At 41.5% G+C, this 21,628-nt stretch overlaps 1 protein-coding gene across 8 annotated transcripts in view; it reads right to left on the bottom strand.

Moving 5' to 3' along the window:
* Positions 1 to 21,628, bottom strand: part of IL1RAPL2 (interleukin 1 receptor accessory protein like 2) — a 368,404-nt gene that overhangs the window by 325,097 nt on the left and 21,679 nt on the right. Inside the window, exon 1 of one of the 8 annotated variants that reach the window (XM_051784268.1) lies at positions 3,371 to 3,460. The exons of the other annotated variants lie outside the window; for them this stretch is intronic. The gene's annotated coding sequence lies outside the window, so the exon portion shown is untranslated. Of the gene's footprint in view, positions 1 to 3,370; positions 3,461 to 21,628 lie in introns of those variants that run through there. 8 annotated transcript variants of the gene reach the window in all.

Below are 21,628 nucleotides of genomic sequence, written 5' to 3'. Positions count from 1 at the left end.
CCAAAATACCTCCTCTGTGAGATTTGCAGGGCACAGGAACTGAATTTGTTGTCTGGCTGTTTGGAGACAGAGTGGAGAAGCCAAAGCATGTTTTATTAATTCTTTCACTTCTTGAATGTAAGTGGATAAGTGGTTTCAGCCTCCAGACATTTCTTAGACACTGTTGACTTTTACATATTCTTCCAGGGATCATAAAGTTCATTGTTTCCTTCTTTCCCCATGATGCATGGGGATAACGAGAGACCAGGAGCACTCAGAGGGCAAGCATTGAGAAACAAACCAGTCAGGCCCAGGGATGCTTGAACAAAATTTTGTTGCTTTCATTTTAGTCCGTGCTCCATTCACAGAAGAGGCGATTCCCACAAAAACACAGCTAATTGGGATAAACATTTTGCAGCAGCTTAGGGCTGAAGCAGAACATTAGGAAGACACGTGTGTACATCTCTAGGGTGTGACAGATGGGGCGCACTCTGTGTTACTAAATCCCATTCCTTTCCTTTCAAACAGCCTGCAGTGAGTCACTGTTACACCATGCCATTCCATCACTGTTAAAAACCTCCCTGTAGTAACGCTGGCGACGAGCTACATATCCTTCTCTCCACGTACACCCTGCATGGCAGGAGCACGCAGACAAACTGTACACCAGCTTTCCTTCCAGGTATCAAACCATTTGCTTGCCTTTGCTGCAAAGCCACTGTGGTAACCCAGAAGCAACTGTGGCACCCACAGCACTTTATTCTGATGGGGACAAGCCTAGAAGAAGTTACTGCCACTCAGGTTGCTCATAATACTCCTAAAGAATTTCTGCTTTTTTTTCCCAAATTACCTCATTTTAAAGACTTACTACATTAATTACAGGTTTCCCCATCAGCCCAGTTAGAAAGCCCCCAGCCACTCCATGGTTCCCAAACTGATAATTACTAGTCCATACTTTTGTAAAGACCATGGTTTTCCCCACCAGCAGGCAGACACACAGAAAATGCATCAGATGCTCTCAAAGACAGGTCCAACCCTCTGCATAGGACTGGGCAGACCTGAGCCACCACACCTGCTAATTAATTGTTCCCCCACTACTGAGGGAAGACACCCACTACCAGAGACCAGCTCCAAGGTGCTGTTGTTCCTTTTCCTCCATCCTGATTTATACAGAGCAGAGATGAGTACTAAAGAAAACATGCCGTGAGGATCTTACACTTTTAATTATTTTATCACAGCCTTCACGTACTCTTTTTTGGATATTATTACCCTGGAGAGTGCGCTAACAACCTTAAGTTGCTGACTAATTAAGTTTTGGTATACTCCGAAGCTGGTTTTTGCACACTAATTAAATTTACAGGCAGTTAGATTTGACGGGTACTACGGTATCTGCCAACGTGCCTTCATAATCGGTTAAATTATTAATTCTGAGGCAGCAGGCCATCCCCAGGCATGCAGGGAAGCACTCCAGCAGCAGAGCTGTCCCAGGAGAGCAGCAGCCAGCGACCTTGTGCTGCAGGAGCTGGGGACACATGGTGCTCTCTGCCCAGGAGAAGGCAATGAGCTGCAGTGGGGGGCACCTCCTGCCCCCAAATCTACAGGGGAGCCATTTGAATTTCCACACAAATATGGCCCTTAAGAGACAGCAGAGGCCGGACAGCAGACAGGCACAGGGTGCCTCACTTACCCCTCCTACCATCCTAGGATGGGAGCAAACACCCCTGGAGGCAGGACCACCTTGCACTGCAGATGGCATCCCTCACCCCAGCTCTGGAGACTCGCACCTCAGCCTAGTTTCAAAGGGCCAGGCAAGCAGTGAGGGCCCCATCAGATACCTGTCCCCAAAGCCCCCTCCACAGCATCGGAGCTGCCATTGCTGTGCTGTTGGTGGTGATCACAACCACCAGATAAATCCCCCAACCCCACTTGGTGCTATCACACTTTGGGCCCCCTGAAGACAAAACACTCATTTAGCAATCTATACGATTCACAACATCAAATGCCTCTCTGATAATTCCCTTAGGACAGCTGCTCTTGCTATTTCAACTGTTAAATATTTCCAGAACCCAAAAGTCCTCAGGGAGAAAAGCAGTTATTTTGACTAACTGCTCCTCCTCCTCAACTAGTTACTGTGTGAGCTTCCTCCCACTCAAACACCAGGAGTTGATTAAGACATATGGATTACCTCAACACTACCAAGAATTTCAATTTAGAAAGTGAAATATTGACATTCTTAATATCACATTCTAGTTTCACTCGGGAGCCCTTCCTCACATTGACACTGATCCCCACAGAAACACAGACAGCATCATCGCACAGACTGCCATCCAAGAGCTAGGCAGAGGGCTTTTTTACATGGATTTTGGTTGAAATTGCTGATGGAGTCAGCCCATCATGATTTCTTAATTCTACCAAGAAAGCTACTTGCAAGTGACTCTTATTTATGGAAATATTTGGGTCATAAAAAGAATTATTCATTTCCATGTTAAATTTAGAATTTTGCTTTGTGGTCTTCTTCCTTGTTTAAAAGATTGATTTGTAGCATGTTGGGCCTCTTTTCAGTATAACATAAAAACAACACACACAAAGAAAAGCCATGAAGGAAAATTCTGCTCTTGGAAATCCCACATTTGGAAATCCTTTAGGAACACAGGAGTCTTTTAAGTAAAACCTTATTTCCCGTATGGAAAAGTTTTGAAAGCTCTTCTTTGTTCTAACTACAGAAAAGGTGAGGTTTTGTTTTGAACTGGAACTGAAATTAAATATAAAGTGTGCATAGTTTCTTATTCAACAAAAATCCTGAGTTTGGACTGGCCCTGCTGGGATCCCACGAGCTCTCATAAAGCAGAATCTTCAGTGTCTCCCATCCACTCTTGCTGGCATCTCATTTCACTGAGTTTCTATTTAAGATTGATGGCCTTAAGCTGCAGTTATGTATTTAACCAAGTCAAGAAGAAAATCAGCATGAACCTCACTGATATTTTATATCTAAAAGTACTGGGCAGATGTATTTAAGTTAACCAAATGTAACTCACATGTAATACCTCAAGACAAAACCCCAAAATCTCTGACTTATATGCTACCCCACATTTAGATGAGCCTTCCATGACAAAGAAGCACTTTTAAAGGAAAAATGTGGGCACTGCAGTTGTGCCACTGCACCTTAAACACCATAAGGTGCATTCACCAGTCTCTGCAAAACCCAGAATTTCAGGACTGTAAGGAGATGTAGGACAGGGGATGGGCTGCCTGGGTGACCTGGTAAGAGGGTTCACATAAAGCACAAGAAAGTGGAAGGAAATAGAATATCATTTTATGCTTTTAGCAAATCATACCTTAGTAACCGCTAGGTAAAGGTATTATTTCAGACAAGAGGTAACAGTGTTTTGCAAACCTCTAAAAACACTTGGTTTCAGCCAGGATGTTGCCAGGTGAGGAAAGGCTGCTCTCCTTACTGGTAACCCTCAGCATCCTGGATTTACGGTCTTCGGAGACATGAAAAGAAATGTATCATGACAATTACACAATTTGGGAACAGACAAAGTTCTGACCAAGCACTGATTTAAACACACTGACATAAAAATCCAAGTTATGGTCCAAAACGGGCTGTAAAGCTGCCACTCCTAAACACTCTGCATGATTCAAGTGGATTATTAATTGGATTACCCTGTGGGAGGGAGGTAACCCCAGAGACCCTCCCTTCATCAGCAATCCTCCTCACTCCTAACATTCTGAGACCTTCCCTAAGTTTAAGCAGTTTTAGTTAAGCCTGTTGCTCAGCAATTCTCAAAGCAATGCCAACCTCATCTTTGTTTTTAATCAAACCTGTATGAAGAAACTTCTATTTATTCTAAACAAATACCCAACACCCCCGAGAAATATACACTCTTTTCTGAGAAACTAGAGTGACATACAGAAAACAATCAAGTCCAGGAGATAACTTTATTTCAAAATAGTTGCAGTCACTGCCACAGTCCTCTGCACCCAGGAGAACAAACTCATCCCTCTGCCAAAGCTTTTTTACAACTCTACCCCAACAAGGAGAGCTGTAGCCCCCAGAACTGCTTGTAGCTGACATTTCCAGTGCTCTGAGCCACCATTTCTGAGGCAGTCACACATGAAAGAGGCAAAAGTGATTGTGAGGCTTTATGTATTGATGCCAGCCATTGGTTTGGAGTCAGTGAACCAAGAGAAATACACATTGAAATGTACTGAAACAAACAAACTAGAAACAAGCCTGAGGCAAAGAAAAGAGGCTTTTATATATTAATTATACTCTGGTTTTGGTTTCTGCCTTGAATAGCAGCTATACAGTGAAATTCAGCAAGCACTCAGGTATTGCAGAAATGTGCAAGTCACTCAAATGACCTCCAAGCATCAGGCTCAAAGTCTTCAAACACAACGGAGACTTGCTCGAGGCAAAGAACCAGCCTTCATCCTTGCTTTGTTGATGTAAATCCTCTTTACCTTGAGAGCAGTCCCTCAGCTTCAGCTGTGCTGCCCCTGAGAGCGACATGGCAAGACCTTTGCTCTCAAGTGCTGTTGACCCACCTCCACCACGGTTCTGCCTGTCTCCCATCAGAGGGTGATGATCAGACACCCCCGGCAGCACGTTACACCTGTGTCTGACCAGCAGCACAATGACCCCTCTGAAGGGCAGGCAGTGAGCACTTGGGGCCAGAGCTGCCAACTCAAACTTCAGGAGTTCAGCCTTCCTTTGAGGCAAGTTGAAAACGACAGAGAGAGCAAAGCTCAACAAAGCTGCACTCCAGAAAGGGCTTTTCCTTTTCAATCCAGTACCTTTCACTGAGATGAAACCTGCGCTAGGCTGACAGGATTACAGCTCAGAGAGCCTCTTTAGCTAGATTACAGTGACCCTGTGCATTTTTAATTGGAACCTGCCCTTTATTTGTGTTTGCTGACAGCCCGAGGGGGGCATACACAATGCTTATGAAGGCAGGTGGGGATTCCTGAGCATTCTAAGCTCCGCAGGCACTACAGTGTCTTTCAGCTGGAGGAGAAGTTCTGCCCTGATGCCCCCTGCAGCCTACATGCACGGCACAAAGATTTCCCCTTGAACACATTGAGCCAAGTCCCTGCTTCTGCAGAGTAAAAAAAAGTAAATAAAATTTAAAAACTGGTCTGAATGGAATCTGTAAAATCAGGCAGAATTCAGTTGCTTTCCCAGCCCCTTTTTATATTTAGACAAGAGCTTCCTCTACTTGGCTGCTTAATATTTTCACTTCTAATCTCCTCACTACCTCTTTGCTCTTCACTGAGTAAGCCCACTTCTCTGGCACGAGTCCCCTCCCTTGGTCCACAGCTAGTCCATCTCTTACAAGTGCAGAGTTTGGATAGACAAGTAATTTACAAGTTCCACAGCATCCAATTCACAAGAGTTCCCAGGTGTTATATGGGCTGTTGTAAACCCCAAAAGCTGCCAGAGACCGCCACTAAAAAGCAGAGACCTATACACAGGGGGAGGAGGACAACCATGGCAGCCCCAGTTTGCTGCACCTGGATGAAAAGAGTATGGCTCTAAAGCTGTCAAGGCTTCCATAAGTTTCAAAGGAATTCAGTTGTTGCTTGACAATTTTGCCATATAAGCCAAAAAAAAAAAAAAAAAAGAAAAAGAAGAGTACTCAGCCCAGGCTCCAGGCTTGCTGGGAGCTGTTTGTTTACCTTGGTTGGCACTGGGCTGAGCCAAAGCTCCCATGTTCCCAGACACAAGCTCACAATCTCCCCTCCTCTCCCAAGGCATCATGAGGACATAGCCCAAGATCTAAACCCAGGCTGTGAGGAACAGCACACTGAACAAACAACCCACTCTCCACAAGTGCAGCAGCACTCTTCTATCCAGCTACTGAATCTTGGCAAAGCCACTGTTTGCAAAACTTTTCACTTTCCTCTCCTCCTCCTTCCTTCCCTCACTTATCATGCAAACACACTTTTGTGAAGAGCCTCAGCTCCATTTTTTTACAGAGTTCATAACACGCCTATTTTTTTTGCTATGCCTTGGTTAACTTCTTCAATAGTTGCAATGAAATTCATCTACACTCACCAACCTCAGTGAGTGTGTGTAGAAGCCCAGGAAACCCTATTTCCTGAGTAGGAACTTACATCACAGAGACCCAGGCTGTGAATGAGCCAGGTGCAGCTCTAAGTGTGCACAGAGGTCCTGCAAAGCTCTTGTATTCCCCTTGTTACGGTATCAGCCTTTCACCATATGCCATATGTATTCAGGATCTAACACTGCATACTTAGTCTTCTTTTTCTCCAATTAGTACTGCAATTAAAGAAGAAATCCACCTCATTCAAAGTTTAAACTTCTAATTCTGAACAGAGATATCACTGACTCTTTTAAAGAAGTCATCCTACTGTTTGGGTTTGGAGTTTTTTTGTTTTTGTTTTTACTTAGTTACTCCAGTATGCGACACCTCAAGTATTAGCAACCTCCAGCACAGAGAAGCTACAAAGGTTTAACACAGCCCTATACACTATGGTGCATTTATATTGTTTGAAGGCTTATGAACACAAATCAGCAAATGAGGAGGTATAACCTGCTAATTTAATACCTTCCATCCTGGGTAATTCTTCTTGAGCATAAAAACCAGCACATTTGTTTCCTCTCCAGACGAAAAAAAATAATTCCTCTTGTTAACAATCACCTACAGCAAACAATAAACAAATCTCAGTGCACTGTAAGCAGGACTCACTTTAAAGGCTGCCCATCCAGTCACAGGATGGGGGAGAGGGGGCATGTGTGGGTTCAGGAACTGTGAAAGGGTTCCCAAGTGACTCTGTGGTATCTGCTCTCACAGGAGAGCCTCAGCTCTGCTCCCAGAAGGTGACAGCACCAGAAGCAAAGAAATGAACAGAAACTTCTCTTCATTTAGGTGCTGGAATTTTAAGTAAAGCTCCCAAAACTCCCCAAGGCATATTGTTGCTTCCATCAAAGGAAGCCAGTGAGCATGACTGATAAGTTTGATTTTCAGTGGTGCTTAGGTTCTGCAGGTCTCATCAATTGCAGAGCAAGTTGTAGGTACTCAAGGCCAATTTTTTTTAAAGGGTAGGTATTTTAAAATGCATTGCAGTCAACAAAAACTGGGAGCTACAGTTCTTTGAAAGGTATGAAGGCCTTCACAGAAGGCCTTCACTTCTCAGTGAAGAAGTGAAGTGACTTCACTTCTCAGAAGTCACATTGTGAATTTTTTTCTCCTTTTCTCCCTCATGTTTTGCTTTCTGGTTCAGAAAAGATGACAGGAACACTGGAGACCCTCATTTCATAACAGAAATTAAAAAGAGAAGATATAACAAAATATGTCCTTGGAGAAAAACACAAATAGTTCAGGGAGCCTCTGAAAAATGTACAAAACACAGGCAAAATCCACAGTCTCTCTGCAACGTCTTTGCTTCTGTTTCCCACAGGACAAGGGAACTCACACCACCATTTTGAAACCCTAATTTATCCCCTTTTTTTAAGAATCAGTTTAGTTAGGAGATGACCTCTGTATTTGCACTCCTAGAGAGGCCTCACAATAAAGTCCTCTCTCTGTTATTACTGCAGAAATTAAATAGCAAAACTGCATTACCCATTAAGAGGTTTTTTAGTCAATTTGTTTACACAATGAGAATTACTTTTACATTTCTAATTAGGTAGCTATTAACTAACAGACAGGGAAATTGCACCAGCATAAGAAGCTTTGCTATCAGCACAATCTTATTAAAAGGAGAGCTTAAGATTTTAACAAGAACAACAAATTAATCATGACAATGTGTTTTTAGATCATCAAATGCAGAAGTCAAGGGGGGGTTTTTAAAAGTTCTTTGAATCAACATATTTTCTCTGTTGGTGTCAGAGTTTTAACACAGGCTTCAGTAAGAGAAAAGCTTTTTCAAATGCTTCTGGCATTATTCTATATACAAAAATCTACGAGGTACATTAAATTAAGTTAAAATTAGATTATGCACAGTCATTCTTCCACTGTTACACAGGGAAAATAATTGCTCTAGTATTCAGAAGCTTCCAGAACATCTTTAACCCTTTCTGAGCTAACATAGCAGAGCAGATGCTTGCTGAGGTGTAACAGGTCATAGACTCCATCAAGTCCAAGGAGACCTCAAGTGCTTTATCATCACTCTCTGATGCCCTGCACAAGACATCATCTCATACAGTTTTCCAATACAGTCAATCACCAAAGAATTCAACTCTGACATTTTTAAATCAGCTGCATGAAACACATGTACATTTTTTGACCCTTTTTTCTGTATTAGAGATGTGCCTTGAAAGACTGTTGTCAGTATGGAGAGACATAAAAGTTAACAGACCAAAGGAGCACATCAGTGGTGCTTTTGCAATAGCACTTGAGAGCAGTAATATCTGACTGTGCCATCAAAGACTATGAGAGAAAGCAGCCATAATTTACAGTCTCACTCAGGGACTTCATTAATCCTTCCTGATTTTGGGGTCCTTTAATATCTGTAGGAGGCTGCCACATTTTATTTTGCCAGCTAGCAACACAAACTACACGTACTTGGAGTCAAACCATGAAAGCAGAAACCAAATGCAGACTAGATGACTAAACACAGGAAGAAAATTTATAGGAGAAAATAAAAGAAAATTATGCTTCTGTAATTCCAGAAAGCATGAACCTGAATTTCCCACATCCTATTAAAAATTCTCTGCTCCCATGGGTATTCCATTCCATTTAGACCACACAAAATAGCTTGAAGAATGTACTAGAACCTGGCTTCTAGAAGATTGTTTTGCAGCCTATGTCTCCAAGTATGTCCTGATGAATATACCTGGCAAAGAGCTGTTAGTGGCCTTCACTAGTTCATCCCCCCATGATGGGAGACAATGGAGATTTCCAATCTTATTCCTCCCAACAACTCAGACTAACAGCTTTTTTGTCAGAGGCATCCTTCCCACACTCATGTTTGAGCACAGTGACTTTGTTTGAAACAAAACCAATTTTTTCCTAGGTATTTAAGAGTATTCCCACCTTTGTCTTACACAGGAAGATGGACATTCCCCTACCATTTTAGCAGCATCCAACCATAGTGCTCCAAGAGCTAATGAACTAACACTCATCACATGGAACTATTTTCTTTCCATCCCACCAAACTGTTTTTCTGAAAGAGGTACCTTTAAATATATCTATTATGTATACATTTGCTGCTGCAAACTGATCAAGCCAAGACTAAGATGCCACTAAGCAGCTGGTCAGGCAATCCCATGTATTTTCTTGAAGAAAGAAGTTAATTTGTGTGTTCAATCAGGCAAGTGCTGGACAGCAGTGCCTAACTCACAGTGGAAGAATTATCAAGCCATCTTGATCCATGCTGTAGTTCCTAGCTACTCAAATCACCACAAGTCCATTAAAAGTTAATCACAAATAATATCAGTAAAATAGTTTTGCTTCTGAATTTTTTAAAAATAGCCCTGCCAGGAATTGCAGCATTTCTGCTCTTCTGTACAAAGTGATCCCAATGTCTGTAAGTAATCTTAATTAACGTTCTGAGAGATTAATATTTTATCATTATCACTAAGTTCAAATGAGCACTTTAGGACAGGCTATAGCCCTCTAATTAGCACTACTAAAGTATTCCTGGTCCTTCATACAGCTGAAGAACTCAAAAGCTCCAGTCAAATGCAGAAGAAAGACAATGCCAGTTCATGAGAACTTAACAGTTTAAATGAGTTAACAATTCCAAATTCAGAGGTTATTTTATCCCCACATGTACTTGACAAAAGATAGCTTCCTACTGATAAAGTCAAGTTCTGTTTTACAATTTCATTTAGCTTTCCAGTTGCAAAGGCAGTTTCACAGGCAATGGCTCAGCTGGAGACCAGCACAGCTTTGTTTCTTTATATCATATCTAATTGGAAGTTCTCCAAGGATAATTGTTGTTGAGAAATTTATTGATTTGCTTCTGAGAATCTTAAGGACGCCTGAGGAATTGCAATTGGGAGTTCCCCCCAAAGGATTTGTCTTTGAAATAATCATAGTGATGTATTACTTTTCTCTTGTGGACCACAAAACTTCAATTAAAATTCAGATTTTGCATTTGGAAATGACACTGTGGTATCCAAATGGATTAGTATTAGAGGGCCTTTTCAAATGGATGCACTGAAGGAATCTGCACAGCATGTCTGAATGCAGCCTGCACTGAGCTATTTGTCGACTGTTTAGTCAAACTACAGCCAAGGTGTCATTTTTGGGGAATTCCTGCTGCTACACCTACCATATTAACATGCTTGACTTTTATTCTAATGAAGAGCCAGGTCCCCCCAGAATCCAATACAGGGCAATTTTCATCATGATCCTACCTAGAAAAGGCAAAGATTCTTCCTGGAGATTTGCTCTCATACATTCATATTTTTCTCTCCTCTTATCCATTGCAATGCCTGAGGTAGAGGCAGGGGAGGGAGCTGTCAGAGGCTACTTCCACTGATAATTTGATTTTCCTCCCGCTTGTGTTCTCACCTCAGCAATTTGTGGCACACGTCAAATTACACCGGCAGGGAAATTTCAGCTTAAAAAGGCTTCAGATTTACAGAATACAAACATCCATTAAGAACTCATTACTTAAATAGCAATTGCTGTCCATTTGCATGCACAATAGTCACAGTCTAGAGGCAGGATACGTGCTGGAGACCTGCTCCACAGCCATCTCCCAAGCAGGGTCAACAGGAGGTTCCCTGCAGCCAGTGCCAACACAACTGGGCACCATAATAAGAACTGTGTTGTTATGGGCTTGATCTGCTTGATCCCGTGGGTTATGAGGTAATTAGCTGCTGAATAACCGAAATCAATGGATGTTTTTGCAGAATCACAACAAATAAGCAGAAGCTTGGCACACAGAAGGGAGAAACAATCACATTGCTACACAGTCATGTTTGTTAATTCCACCAAACTCAACAGCTTTACAGTAGGAAAAAAACCAACAAACGAACCCACAGCCTAGGGTGACTAGTAAACCCTATCAAATTACCCTGAAATTTGAAAGCTAAAATGAATACTGATCTCCCTTTTTCAACGCATTCGATTAAAAGCCCTTCTTGCTTTGAGAACTCCGTACACTGCCACCTTTGAATAGTTTATGGAATTCTGCTGCCATGAAACTCCTGAAATTTCCTTGGAAATCATGCCGCTTGGTGATTTCCTGTCCTTGTAAACCCCAAACCTTCCCCACTTCTTCATCAAGTCATATCTGTAATCAAGCAAATATTTTCCAGAGTTTTCTTCCAAAGCCTTACTCTTTTACACGTACCCTTGCAAAAAGCTTTCCCAGTCCCCTCTGTATGATATCCATTCTTTGCTCTCATCTCTCCATACACCACTAAGTTGCATTTCTACTTGTAGCCATTCTTAAATGACCCTGGAAATATTGAATCCCATTGATCCAGAGCAGTAAGTACATTTCACTATTTCTTCAAAGTTTTCAGGTTCAAATATTTGAGTTCCATTACAGCCTGCTCCCTCCAGTGCAGGCTGTGAAAACCATGCATGCTACCAAGGATTGAACCTAAGCCTAAAGGAGGACTTAAAGAGAATAGTACTCTACCTCAGAGAGGATCAGCATCATTCAAAACACTTGTGTGTAACTATTAAATTATTCTTCACAAATTACATCTGTTCCCGAGTTACCTAGTCCAGCCAGTATTTTTAAAATATACTCCACAAACCCAAACATTAATTTTGAAAGATCTACCAAAGTGGCTCTGTATCTTACACACACACAGCAAGGCAGAGACTAATCAAGGTGAAGTGGAACCATTCCTTTCAACACCAGCATACACTCAACTAACAGACATCCAATCTACGAGAAATGAAAAAAGAGAGAGGGGAAAAAAAAGGGAGAGAGAAGCAATAATGTAAATAATATCTGCTGAAAATGCAGCAAAGAGGGCCTCTTGAGGGCTTGGAAAAAAACGTGTACCAGAAGGGTGTAACTAGCAGCTCTATTTAAACCCTCCAAGGAAGGCATGAAATGCACTGAGTTTGCAGAGGATCAACAAAGGAAACATTAAACTCTTTCATTAGAAAGAATTTGTCACAGTTCATGACAAAGACATGCTAGCACTGAGACAAAAAGCACTCTAAACAAAGTGTAACTGCACAGGAGATCAAACTCTGACTGTTTGGGGAAGAATGGTTATCCGAGGGAGCCCATTTCTTCCCCAGCTCAGACTTAATGGTAAAAGTCTCTTAAACAGAAAAGTCAATGCACAATACATTTAGGACCTCACAGATGGGGTGAGGAAAGAGAGTTTCATTGAATCAAGTGCACTAAAGGACAGCAGTAACTTTAAGATGGGCTCAGACCCTACTCAGGCAAAAAAAGAAACTGCCCACAGGAGAGATGGAGCAGTTCTCCATTCAGTGAGACACACGGGATGAGGAGCAGAGGGAGAGTCTGCCATTTGAAAACAAAGCCATGAGTACTAGCACCTCTGAATTTATCCTAGAGCTTTGAAAGTGGGAGGCTCTGGGCCATCCCTCTGCAGGGCTGTGCATCCTCAGTGGCACGGGCAGTTTGTTAGGAAGGAGCCTGCCAGTGCCCCTGCTCAGCCCCTGCTCACCCACCAGCACTGCTGGGGGCTCCAGGCTCTGCATTTTCTGTCTTCCCTGGTGGAAGATTCCTTATGTTGCTATACGCTAGCATTTTCAGGAGGGATTCAACTCCCTCAGAAAAAAAAATCTTACTTTGAATAAACTGTTAACAAACTGAATACAGGAGAACATCATAAGAAAGAACAGAAACCAAAAAACCCTATATAAATTCCAAATAAAAATTAGGCTCTAAATACATCTCCTCCTCTAGCAATTATATGAGTAAATCAGGTACTGAACAAATGAAGTGGTTATTCTAAGTCTGTTTTTGCAATAGAATTTTTCCAGAAACAGTAAATTACTTTGAATATTTATCATAATCTGTTATCTGCAGGAAAAAAAAAAGTGAAAACTAAATGGATTTATGGAAATGCATTTACCTAATAATATTTGCCAAATGACACTGTTCCCTCTGCTGCTTGTAGCAAACTCAGTCACAGAGGCTAAGGACAGGTTTGCCTTATTAGCACAGCTCTCTGCCTGTGTGTTTTAAGTACCTCAGAGCACAGTACCATCTGTATGTATTCTACTAATGAGCTACTTCTTAGGCTGAGGAAGGCCGGCCGGCCAGCCAGCCAACACCGATTACTCAGATGGAGACTGCCTAATTTTTAAGCAATTAATGAGCTCCTCTCTCACTCTACATAGAAGCTTCCTCTGGTTAATTCTCCTGGCATATTACAGCATATCCTATTCTAAAGAAAGCTTCTCAAAGAAGAAAATAAAAAGAGGAACATGACACAGCCCAGTCCAATTCCCTGGAGCAGAGCCCAAACCCCCTGTGTGGCACCCCAGATTGGAAAGTACCTGCTGAGACCACCCCAAGCAAGGGCTGCATTGCTGCTTCTCAACACAGCTGGAACAGGGAACAGCATCCTGGAATGGGGGCAGCTCAGCCATCTCCCTTCCTCTAGACTGCCCAGGGCACTAAGATACCTCTAATAACACCTCGAAGGATGGACTGGAAGAGCCAGTACCATGGTTAGACAAGGCCTTTTGATGGCTTTATTCCCTCTCACCTCCCAGTCATTTGGAAACAGCTGACACTGTGTGTCACCAAACACTGCCCAGCTCTGCACTGGGGACCACCAGCCACGGATGCTGCATGCTCAAGAATCCCTGAACACTTAGCAAGATGACTGATTGCTCCCATCTCTTCCCTGATCTGACTGATGTGATTTTTAAAAAGTGAGCCTTAAGGGGCTATTAGATTATGGAAAAATAGAATTCCCTCTTCTGCCACTAAAAAATATTTCTTAATAACCTAAACAAAGTTTAAGGAGATCAAAATTACCTTTTACAGCTCCCTGTTGGAAAGCACCAGTAGTAAAGCATAAAAGGAGCGTTAAATTATCTCAGTAACTACACTGACAATGCACAACTTTCATGTGCACAATAAAACCATTAAAGGAAATCTGATTTTTACAAGTATATTACACATCATCATTCTAAAAGGGCAACCCTACGTGCAGGAAAGGATGTGCTTGTCTTGCACAAACCTGAAAAACCTGCCAATGGTAGCAGTGAAACTCTTCCAGAGGAGAGCTTTTAGCCAGCAGCCCCCAGAAAAAAAAAAAAAAAAGAAAAAAAAAAAAATCAAATCAGTTGCCTCTCTTGAGGATACTCGAATTTACACACCAGTAAAAGACTCAATTTACAGTTCAACTTGGTTTGACATTACCAAGCCATTCTACAGTCCCACTGTGCAACTTGTATTATTTAAGTTCTCATGACCAAGGTACCCAGCATTTCACTTCTGGGGGGAAAAAAAAAGGACATTGTTCCAAAGGCAACTAATTGCTATAGCACATCAAGGGTCTTCCTACAACATGAAGCAAGTTGGTGACACATTCTGCAAGGGACTTCACACAACAGCATTCTGAATAGCCAACTGTTCACATGGGATCTGTGTCCTTCAGAGAAATCCATCAATTACAGCTCCTTATAGAGGACAGCAAATGGAACAGTTCATTTGTAGACACTTCTAAAACAGGATTTAATAATGATCCTTTCTTCATCCACAGAGCTTTACACTCTTCCTATGTAAAGTCCACAACAGTTGCAGCCAGGCATCCCAGGTGACTGGATTTAGGTTTCCTCTCTCATGCGCTGTTAGAGGCATGTTGTACAGTTGGAACAAAACCATTTGCAATAAACACTGAATGGTAAAGAGCAAATTCAATCATCCAATCCAGATGAAAAAATCATTATGCTGTAAATAATATGATGTAAAGTCACAGCAAATAGGAATTATGTTGACCTACATCACAAGTCAGCCAAAAAGCTTCAGCTTTCAATCTGCTCCAATAAAGCTGAAATATTCCACTCCTAAGTGCATTTCCACTGTAGCCCCTGATTTCCCTAAAACTACAGATGTCATTTTGAATAGAAATACTATATACAAAGTGTCATTAGTGATACACATCCTAATTTCTTTCCTTATGTCTAAGACCACACCATTATTCACACCTCTCTAGCTTTATATAACAGGGCAAGATTTTCAAGGTCACAACAAAAACAAGTAATACATTCAAGAACTCAAATCCTTAGTAACTATTTTCTTGGCTTAAGTTTCAAATTTGCTTTTCTAGACCACAAGTACCAGAACAAAAAGGTTTTCAAAATCCTTGAAAATTGGTTTATTTTCTCAACAAAACACTGGAGCCTGCAACTAGAGGGGAAGACCCAGGTTCTGGAGGAGCTTCTCCTTCACTAGAGAGGAGTGCCAGAGAGCAGTGTTGATGGCCAGAGATCCACCTCACATCTGGAGCCAAGGAAGCTTGCAGGATGACCTGGTTCCATTCAAGTGCTCCCACTTTCTCAGTTTTCAGATCTCCTCTGCAGTAAACTTGAGATTTGACACAGCAAAATGCTTCCCAGCAGGGAATCCCAGAAAGAGGAATGTCCTGATCACTAAATGTTCAAGGTCTTCCAGCTCCTTCTCCCGACATCCATACCAACGATGCCAGGAGTACAACTGTTCAGCTGCAGCTCTTGTATCTCTCCAGAGATACAGAGCCTGGGAATAACTCTGCCTTTGATTCCTGTTCCAGCAGTTTTCCAATGTATCCATCTCAGGGAATTTACTATTCAAAATGAAATCATGTCACTGAAAAAGAATTTCTGATGCATCCTATTCTCTAGAACGTGATTATATGTCTGCATTTTACGAATAGCTCAAAGACATCAGAATGATTATATTTCACATTATTTCTCCCATTCCAGGCCCACCCATATATATATATATTGCTGAACATGTAATATAGCATAATCATGCATGAAATGGCTCTGCACATTGATCCAAATAACCTTAGTATCACAGAGTGCATCAGCAAAACAAAACCATAATGCTTAAATTCAGAACAAACAATTCATGTTGTCTTTTGAAAAATCTGATCTGCTATATTAACATCAGTCTTCACAAATATAAGCCAATTCTATCTTCAACATACCAGAAAAAAAATCCATTAACTCTCAAATATTAAAGAATAAATTTTAAAAAATCTGAAAAACAACTTCGCACTCAAATTTTATATGTATTTGTACAGTGGGAGGAAAGGACCAGCACTTCTTTAAATAAACATGAACATCTGGTTAAGACTAGACAGAGGTGTCCTTGGATAAAGGTGTTTAAGGCTATTCACACATCTGAGGACAGAAGTCGAGTTCCTGCTATTGCTAAAAATCTAAAGGCAGATACTCTGTAAGCACAGATGGAGCCCAGAGTGGCTCAAATGCAGCTGCCTGCAGAGCTGCAGAGCCCCAGCAGTTCACAATCAACAAATGTTCTTCAAGTCAGAGCAATAAGTATACACAGAGGTTTCGATAAACTTGGTTACCCAAGAGACTTGATTGGCATCTCCAATGCTCCTGGTCCCTCAGGCAATTCCATATGCCATTTTAGTCTTCAGTGGTTGCTCCCTCTGTGTCCCCACTATTCTCTGGAAGGGCAGCTCATAGCCAGTACACAGAACAGACTTGTAACATTCAAAAGCAAAAGCTGTAAGCCTAAAACTAGTGCATAAAACTTGGTATAACCAAATCTCTCTCCTTCTTTTCCTCTTCCATTTCTGGCTGACACATTTTTCTAACTTCTACTGAAAAATAACAGAATTTAAAGAAGCTGTTCCCTATCACATGTATCCAAGGACATAAAAGCACTTCTACACACATGCTTATTTAGCCTCAAAATTTCTCTATGAGACAGTACTGCTTTCCTCGTCCTTGCCTAAGGGATTAGCAACATAACAAAACAGAGGGAAACATTTTATTTATGTGTTACTCCCCACATCACCTTCAGTGTGTTGGGCAGTCGTAACATTGTTTTATCTCTGGATGATTTTCTGCCATTTGTAAAATGGAAATAACTATGATGCAAACATTAGAGACAAAAAGCACTTGTTATGAAACACCATGGTAGCAGATGTTTACTGAAAACACCAGATAATCCCATGAGACTTAAAAAAACCCTACCCAGGCAACAAAGTACAATTAGAACCTAGGAAGTCCAAAAAATAATACAACTATCATGTTTCTACTACATAGCCCTAACAAACATTTGAACTGTACACATGGCTGCTGGAAGCCTAAACAGCAGTATGTCCCCCAGACACATGCAAAAGTGACATAAAAAATATTGTACTTTAGACATTAGAAAGCAATTTGGGAACTTCAGACTTTGCCTTTTGCCCTCTTTCAGGCCTATTCATTGACAGGGGAGCTGAATGCCTCGGGAGCTTGCCCTGAGATGCACCACTTTCCCTGGTGCCTTCAGTCCCAGAGGGGCTGGTAGGTCAGGTTAGTTGCCAGGGACTGATGCAGGTTCCTTCTCCTCCCACTTCATTACAGCCACAGGAATGAGACAGCCAGATACAAAAGCTCATGTCAGGTACTGCCATTGCCTCCAATTTCTTTATGAAAAATCACTGAGCAACACTTACAGCTGCCTGGATCATACAGTCTCCTACTTGTTCACTTACTATTTTACTTCCCATCTGGAATAACGGGTGCAGAAATCTCGGTAGATACCTTTTTAAAGCAATGCTGATCCCTCAAAGAAGCAGACCAACTGCACCTGTCTTACACTGAAGTGTCAAAATACCTTCCCCACTCAAAAAAAAAAAAAAGTAACTGGGAATGAGTTTCCAAAGGTCCTATGCAGCACAATAGATCTACAGTTCTGTGAATCCCAAAGGTGAAGGAGGTTTAAAACAAGTCAAGCTAACAGAAATACCCTCCTGCTGGCTCCATTCCTGCCTGAATAAGGAACCACACAGGGAGGGAAAGCAAGAAGGAACTGATGGCAGAGGCTGGTGGGCACAGGTAGCCTGGTTACTATGTCTTGGAAAAGCAAAGTGCTCAGGTTGGAAGCTTAACTCGAATCAAACTGTCTTCAGCTGCAGAGCACTGCACATTTCCCTATCAGTCTGTGTTATAAGTGCTAATCATGCTTCTTGTAGGAAAGAATCGATTGGATTTGAAAGGGTTAGAGATTAATAAAGTGATAAATGTACCCTCTAGAGGTGACACTGCAGTTCAAATCAATTTTACTTTCAACTAATAGATGGGCAATCATTTCTACTTTAGCGAGTTACAACAGAATACAACAATCACACAGGTCTATATACTAATGTTTGTACATACATGCACTGCACAAAACAGAATTCCTTCCTTCACAGGTCAGCAACTTGAAATACATCTGCACCTCCTGAAAAGGCAAAAATCTGATATTTCCTTTTTTATCTGTAAAACCAACTTCTTCAAAAACTTAAAGGCCCCAAAAAACAACCCCAAAAATGCATCTTAATTCTCCTTTCTCTCACTATTTCCCATAGTGATCCCAACATCTTCTATCTCACAGTTTTACTGTGACTGTGACAGCTACACTCATGACAAAAACAAGTAGTAAAAAATAAAAAAAAGAAGTTTCTGATACAATGTGTCACAGAGACTAGGAATTCAAAGTTGAAAAGCACTTCAAACAACAAGGTTCTGAAAGCAAAGTAGAAAAAGTTCTTTAAATTCAGTGGACAGAGATATGAGAATGTGTATTAATATTCATACTTAGTTCAATCTAAGGAGCCTTATTTACATTCCTTCAAATATGTACAGCAGTGTGTAAAACCTGCCTTAAGATGTATTCAGGTTACAAAAACCCAAACACTCCTCAGAACTGTTCTTGGTCAGGAACTGACCCAAAGCAAAGCCATTTCATCACAGATTCCTTATAGCTCCCATAGGTCCACATACCCCTAAGTTATCTCAAAGTCTCTGAGTCACCAACAGATGTCCCAAATTGAGCAGATATTCATCTCCAGGACAAGCCAACATGCTGAGCTTGGAGACTGTTCTGAGTAAGTCTGCAGCTGTATTATTTATACTTTCATTTGAACATTATGTAAGACAAACCTTCCAAAAATATTTTCATGAACAAGATGAAAAACAAAACATGCCAGAACAACTTTCCCTGTCCCTCAGGACAGCCAGTTTCACAGTAAGGACACGAACCTAGGACACTTGCTGTCAAAGCGAGCAAACTAGAAACACTGAAGAGTTCTCTTAAAATTTCTAATTAGGATCTTAAAGAAAACAAAGAAAAGACACCTTGATATATTAGGGTTTTTTTTTTCATTTGAAAAATTTCCTCTCTCCATTTTGGAGAGGAAAAATATGTACTATCCAGTTAAAGGCACAGAGCTAGAAGATTTCTCAGTCATGATGGTACATATGGTTCAGTAGAGGTCCAGATATTATCAATAAACTTCTACATGCTGCAGCTAGATGTAGAACAGATATCCAAACAGCTGACATGATGCCCAATGCAAAAGTGGAGGATTATAGATTGTTAACTGAGGAAATGACACTTCTTTCATGCTTTATTTCTCCCTATCCCCTGAAGATCTTACCTTTGTAATTTACTGCAGTTTGAAACAATTTAACTGTGTTCATTTATTTTATTCAAATACAGCTGTGATTTCCCTTTTGGGAAGGAGTCTAGCTTTAATATTTAAGTATCAGCTCAATATTTTAATTGTTTTAATTATACATTAATTCATTTTAAACATGTGCAATAGCTAAAAATTTGAGTGCTTAAGTGAGTTCAATATTTGAACTTTCTCAGGTTGAGGTCACTAAAAAAAAACCCCAAATCTTTAGTAGACTATTTCCTTTCTTGTTCTTTGTGCATTTTCCTCCCTCCCTGCCTGCAAATACAACGGATAAATGCTGCCAGCTGTCTCCCAGATAGGTCTGTCCAGCTGCAATGCTGCTTTCTGTCTAGAGGAGAAGAAACTAAGGCTGAGAATCCTGTAATGAGGTGCACGACTACCAGAGCTTCACAGCTGACTTGCTGGTAGCCCCCTGAGACCTGACCGAGCACAGGAGCTCGGCTCCTCACTTCCTGCTGATCCAAACTGAACAGATGGAGAGCAGCCTGAACCCGTGAGCAGACACAACCATATGCAGGAGAGGCTGTACTTTCCTGCACTGATGACAGCTTAGAACAACGGTGATTCTGACTTTGTTTGCTGGAGCTGTGAAGAACTCAACATCTTCTGGGAAAAGTAAGAGATCAGTGTGCACTGATTGGTGTTGCCAAGCTCTCATCTCCTCTGCCTGCACGTTATTGGCGGGAAGTAAAAGCCAAAAGCCTCTCTGGCATCACTCATATCTCAGAAGTGGGAGGGCTCATAGCCATGCATTTTTCATCAGGTGCAACTGCAAACTAAAGTAAATGGCAAGTGTGAGCATACATCCAGCACCTCCTCTGGAGCCCACTCCAGAAGCAGCAATAGACTTTGGAACTTAGGCTCATCTAGGATATCCTGCTCCATGCACAAATCTGTGAGTCACCTCTGAACTACAAACACCTTCACTTCCATGTATGCCACAGTTTTCATGGCCAAAATGGTCAGGCAACAACACAGGATGACTGAGCTTCATTGAAGGGAGCAGATGGAAATCCCAGGCTAGAGCAGTGACAAATAGTCAGAAAGTGAAGGCTTTAAATGAATGTGTTAAAGCACTACATCCTCACCAGCACAACATCAGTGAGAGAATTCAAGACAATTTGGCTCTGCCCATACACAGCAAGACACAGTGACAAGTCAAGTCCCCTCTCTCTCATGCCATTGGTGGGAAAGCCAGCTGCAGGTGAAGGGTGGTGGATCAGAGATGTACTTGCTCCTGTGCCACATGACTGCCTTTTGGATGGTCCCAAGATAAACAGAAGGAGAAGGGAAGGGCGGAATCCCACAGCACATCCATCCAACATGCTATGGAGGAGAGGACATGACTGTAGCTTGGAGGACATGCCTGTGCCAGGCCTGAGCCAATTAAGCTGTGTTAACCTGCAGAAAGACTACTGTGTGCTCTGCAGCCAGCAGCCTTGCAGAAACCTTGGGAATGTCTGCCCATGCTCCTCCACACAAGGCTGGCATGCCCTCCGGAGCTCCAGCATGCTGAGAGAGGGTATTTCAGCTTAGCAAACAAATACAGCAACAATAAATGGCATCAATTATTCACTAATGGAATTATGTCTAGTAAATCAAACAGAATCTATAATCTGAAAAATCTTCTGCTTAAAAAATGCAATGATTTTTTAATTGGTTTTATATTCCCTGCTATGATTATTCAAAGCACTATATACAATGGGCTTGGGAAAAGAAGTGACTTAATCCGATTAAAAGGAAATCACCTGCCAGCTGGGAACCTAGCAGCTCCCACATCCTCAATTTATTTGTATAACCTCCATCTGCAAAATATCCTTTCTAGGATATTGCTAAGGCTGCAGTCCCCGCATTAGCTGTTTGTTCAGTCTGCTTCTTAAAGGAAAAAGGATGGCCTGCAGTTTTCAAAAACGCTTCCTAATATTAAGAAATGCCTGTGAAACTTAAGTCAACATTACACTCACACAGTTGCTTGAGGCAAACTGTTCTGTTCCCACCACAAACAGAAATTGTTACTCTGTAGACATGACAGATTTCTTCTGGAGCATCTGGAAGTCACTGCCTGTAAAGAAGACTCTGACTAGC

This window comes from Manacus candei, unplaced genomic scaffold, assembly GCF_025592945.1.
Source record: "Manacus candei isolate 608988 ecotype Guabito, Panama unplaced genomic scaffold, ASM2559294v1 h1tg000003l, whole genome shotgun sequence".
Classification (NCBI taxonomy): Eukaryota; Metazoa; Chordata; class Aves; order Passeriformes; family Pipridae; genus Manacus; species Manacus candei.
This window is presented reverse-complemented; position numbering and strand designations above follow the sequence as displayed.